The following is a 5,563-nucleotide window of genomic DNA, read 5'->3' as shown; positions in this document are numbered from 1 at the left end:
ATGTATGTTAGGGTTAATACTCCTGTCAGTGCCCCTGACCAAGGTACTGGCAAAAGAACTGGAGTTGGTCCCCGGGCGCTGCACAGTGGCTGCCCACTGCTCCTAGTTCTAGGAAGGTTCCTATTAGAGGATGGGTCAAATGCAGAGGATGAATTTCCCCAAGGGGATAAATAAAGGATAACTTAACTTAACTTAACTTAAAAGACCCTTTAGGGTCGTGTCAATGTGACTGACAGCAAACAGAGCAGGCTGAGACAGCTGCACCAAGGTAAATACATCATTCATTTTCTCATTGTCTCTATGATATAATAAGGATATAAGCCACTGCGGGTCAGAGAATAAGCTATTTACAGGACTTACATACAAGCATTACACATGCCCCGTATTCCTCGTTTTCAGTTTTCAGTTCAAAACATATTATCGTTTCAGGGCATGTATAACAAACCAAACGTATCAGGGTGACTTCAAAATCATATAGGTTGTAAATAAAACAGAGCTCTCCTTTAATATATCACTTTATTAACCTTGCTCTGTGGGGAAATTGGGGTGCCACAGCAGCAACTGGCAGAGCAGTACCAGAACAGAAGATAATACAGTCTGTATACAGGCAGGAGGTCACCATCTGGTGACTTGGTGCAGTCAAAACAACCTACTGCTAAATGCTCAAAAGACAGTCGAGATGATTGTGAATTACAGGAGGAACCAAGCCCCACCTTCCACCATCACCCTGGCTGACTCCCCAGTCAACACTGTGGAGTCCTTCCACTTCCTGGGAACCACCATCAACCAGGACCTGAAGTGGGAGCTGAACATCAGAGCTCTCACCAAGAAGGTACAGCAGAGGATGTACTTTGTTTGGCAGCTGAAGAAATTCAAACTGCCAAAGGCCACGATGGTGCACTTGTACACCTCCATCATTGAGTCATCCTTACCTCCTCCATCACCATCTGGTACACTGCTGCCACTCTCAAGGACATCAACAGGCTGCAGCGCATCATCCGCTGTGCTGAGAAGGTGATCGGATGCAACCTGCCATCCCTTCAGGACCTGCACACAGCTAGGATGCTGAAGCGGTCTCGTAAGATCATGGCCGACCCCTCCCACCCCGGTCACAAACCTTTTGAAACACCACCTCGGCAAGAGACTGAGGTCTGTCGAGACCAGAACCTCTCGCAACAAGAACAGCTTCTTCCCAACTACAAGCTACAGCAGCTGGACTAACACTCATTACAATAAAGTATTATATTATAGCTGCTTCTACAAGAACTTCTACTGCATTAGATTACTCTTGTTAACTACACCGAGCACCGCTTGGACTGTAATTCATATTACATTTAATATCTATTTAACATGGACTGTAAATTCATATTTAATGCCTATTTAAAACTCCGCTGCTTGGACGGTGTTTTTTTTCCAAATCCATCACACTTAAGAGGCCTGTTTTGTTCGCCGGCAAATCAACCCTCAAGTATATTATTTTGTCCAAACAATGGTTGTTTGTCACTCATTTTAACATTTTAGTTAGAAAATAAGAGCCATGAAAAGATAAGAGAGCAAAGAGGAGAAATGCAATGCTAGATCCATTTCACAACAGTCCACCCCTGAAGTAGACTCAAGCCAGCCCCTAGCAACCACACAGTCAAACTTCAACATTTCCGAATGAACGTGTCAAATTTTGTGTTTATGTCTCAACATTCCATCAAATCCCAAAGCGATCGTCATCAAAAGCAACTATTCTCGTTTACTCACCGTTTTGTTGTCTTTTGAGTCCATACAAGTGGTTATCCAGTCATAATAGGAAGCACTGGATGCTATATTGGCGAGTGGCAATGCAGCGCCTCAATTTCTTACACAGTCTTTGGCTGCCATCTAATGGTGTTTGGTGATATTGCAGACTCCAGACTCTCTTTTTTCGTTCTTTTTTTAAACATTTCATTTTGCCATTTTCATAACAGCAAAAAACAAAGATGAACAAATTCAGATACAGGAAAAAAAAAAAGATAAAAAGAAAAAAGAAAAAGATAAAAATACATCGACACTCCAATATTACAACCTGGTGCTACCAGCTGCATAAGGTGCTTATGTGCTTGTAAAACAAAATATGCATGGGGGTCCATGAGAGACCAGCCGGGCGAATCATCCGTCGACCCCAACCTCGTCAAGGTATAGGCCAGAAACGGGCCTGAAACAGTCAGAAATCTCCCAAGTGAGTTGGTCCTCAGGAGTCTCTCCATCGGTATAATAGAGATCATGTCCGCCAACCACACCTGAAAAGAAGGTAGAGAGGGGGACTTCCATTCCTGCAGAATGAGTTTCTTGGCAACAATTGTCAGTGTCAGAGATGGTTGCACAGCTGTAGGGAAGTCCAGAGAGGACTCAGAGCAGCCGAAGATGGCGAGTTCTGCCTCCGGCTAAATGGTTATTTTGAGTAGCCTACCAGTCAAATATTTTGTCCCAGGTCAGTGAAGGGCAGAACCAGAAGGCATGAGACAGAGTGCCCTCCGACACCTGACACCTGTCACACAGTGGTGAGACAGACGGGTAAATCTTGTGCAACCTATGCTTAGAATAGTGAAGACGGTGAGTGCCTTTAAATTGGATCAGTTGGTGTCTACTATTAACTGAGCAGAGTTGTATCACGGACAGAATCCTATCCCATATAATGTCAGATAAGTCAATGCCAAGTTCCCCCTGCCACGCTTCTCTAATCCTCTCAGTAGAGGCCGTGGTGCAGTGGTTGCAGACTCCAGACTCAATGTGATCTTATAGGAAACATCGCAAGCTTTCCAAAGAGGTGTCACATGACCGTCAACGTTACTTCCCTGTGAAGCTATCCATATGCGCAATTTACGCGCAGCTTTGGGCTACTGTGAACAATGGTAGATTCTGATGTTCTCGAGGGTAAGTGCCATGCCCAAAGGCAGCATTGTGGGCAAATAGTGTCCTGTAGTGGATGTCAGTAGCCTAGTATTTTGTAGCCAGATTGCCTTTCAGGAGGTAAAAAAAACAATTTGGCAATGGAGATGGATGGTAATATCCTTAATAAAACCATTGATTCTATGTGCTTTGAGGAATTTCTTTCAGATTTTGTGTAGTTGTGGCTTCTCTTTGCATTGGATTATTGTCATCATGGTGTTATCTGCTGTCTAAAGAATACATTTTAGGCGAGGATACAAATGTACATTTCTCCTTTGGTTTATCACAATTTACTCAAGCATAGTAACAGTTGCAATGTTCCACACACTTGGAATACAATATTTGACTTACTTACGTGTCCATAGAGTACAAGACCATGCATTCAGTATGAACATGGTAGTTGTGAAGCTATTCTTAATTCTAGGAGAGAAACACTTCCAAACCCCACTGGGTGGAAAGTGTTAACAGCAGACTTGTCAAACTCTCCCTGCTCTGTGTGTGGAATGTGTGGCTGCATCATGCCTACAAACACACACTCTTCTCACTCTCTCTCTCTCTCTCTCTCTCTCTCTCTCTCTCTCTCTCTCTCTCTCTCTCTCTCTCTCTCACTCTCTCTCTCTCTCTCTCTCTCTCCTGCCCCTCCCCTTCCTTCTCTCTCTTCCTCTCTTTGTTTTGATCTTCACGGACGCAGATACTGTAACTTTCTCCAACAAAAGGTATTGTACCATCGATTTCCATGCCAGTTTCCTTTCTATTTTACTTTCCTGTGTATATCAACAGATCTACTTCAACATTAGTGATGTTGTGGAAACTATCTTTTCTTGTCTTGTCTTGTCTTGTCTTGTATTGTAGCCTATTGTACTGTGTTGTATATACTCGCTCACTCTCAGGCTGAAACCATCGATCTACAAATTCTTTTTTTTTTTAATCATAAATGGATTTTGTACCCAAAAATAACCTGTGGAAGTTTCAGGTACTTTAAGGTACTTTAAAACCATTTTTTTCTTCCTTGGGAAAAATAGCTTTGAGATAGCCTAGAAGGTTTCCGCATTATGTAACCGGGGGTGTGTTCAATCTCTTAAATGGTGTGCACCACATGCTACGTTTTCCGGGTTTCAACGTAATGTGCAACGTTGCACAACAGCCTTTGAGGTATGTTGTCTCTTGTTTGTGGCCATCTCAGAGGGGTTACCCAATCAGCAGCGATGTGTTTATAATCTCCGCCGTTTAAAAAGGCAATTTCTGTTTAAATAAACAGTTTACTCGTGTTGTCGGGGCTGAACTCAACCCAGGCTGCTTGCACTGACTTGCTGCCTCAAGCAGAAGTTATGAGGAAGTGAGTGACCGCACCCTCAGCACAGACAGGCAGCACTGAGGAAGCACTGAGGAAGCAGTGTTTGTTTTCTCTGTTTCCTCTGCAGAGGAGGCAAAACATGCCCAGACCTTTAGATTTAAAACAGGAAGAGATGCGTTGATATTTCCTGGGTCAAACCAGTCCAACCATCCCCTCTCTCCCTCTCTGTCTCTCTCTGGCCCATTCCAATCCGCCCCCTTACTGACTCACCCTCTTAGAGGCACGTTCACGTGAAGGGAGTGAGGGCTAAGTCGCAACGTGAATGAGGGCTTGGAGTGAGCCCTTTCTGCCCCCTTACCGTAAGGGAGCAGCTGTCACTTACGGAAAGGGAATTTCCCACAATGCATAGCGTTGTGATGTATAAATCGGCCTAGCCTTCGCTATCACGGGAAAAAAAATATCGCCACCGGGAAAGGCTGCAAATATCTGTAAAAAAATTAAAATAACGAGGAGACCATTAAAGGACTGGTAATGGGTGTTTAGCCGCGTGTACGGGGTGCGCTGGAATGCCTAAATTGACAATTGTTAATAATGCTGGATTATGCAGTACAGCGTAATCGAAACCTGGTTCATTCCTCTCACCATGCCTTTTTCTCTTTCGGGCGATCCTAACTAGCCTATCCGCAGTTACTTCATTGTGGACACTTACGGTATAGGATGTCTAACTAATAAACCAGGAGGTAGGGGAATTCGTTCAACTATCTCACCACCTTCAATCTATGAGCCCGACCTGCATACCTTCTCCCCATAAGGTGCCCAGTGGCTGTTGACACCTTCAGAGAGACCGCTCGCTTGTGTGAGCGACTTTTGAGCCCACGTAGCGATCTGGACGGGTGGAGGAGCGGAGGGAGCGATGCAAAGTTTGGAACTTGACCATAGATTGCAGATACGGAGGGGCTGTCAGGTGGACTGCAGTGTCTTGAATTTGATGCGAGCCAAGATGGGAAGCCAGTGAAGGTCACGGGAGAGGGGAGTGACATGAGAGAATTTAGGTTGGTTGAACACCAGACGGGCTGCAGCGTTCTGAATGAGCTGAAGCGGCCGGATGGCTGAGGCAGGTAGCCATCCGACCATTCTCCTGATTCAGGATAGTTAGCATTAAGCTGCTAGTCCAACTCACGCAGACAGGATTGGGGATTCAACCCCCACAGTAAACGCACATCTGAACATCTGACGTCTATGTGCTCTTGAATCCCCAATCCTGTAGTGTAGAGCCGGAGCACCTTCCGCTGGTCAGTCAGCCCATTGAGATATATGGGGGGTTTCCCCCCACCGTCCTACTGACACAACAAT

This window comes from Poromitra crassiceps (assembly GCF_964638095.1).
Source record: "Poromitra crassiceps genome assembly, chromosome: 17".
Classification (NCBI taxonomy): domain Eukaryota; kingdom Metazoa; phylum Chordata; class Actinopteri; order Beryciformes; family Melamphaidae; genus Poromitra; species Poromitra crassiceps.
Note: the sequence above shows the minus strand (reverse complement) of the source record.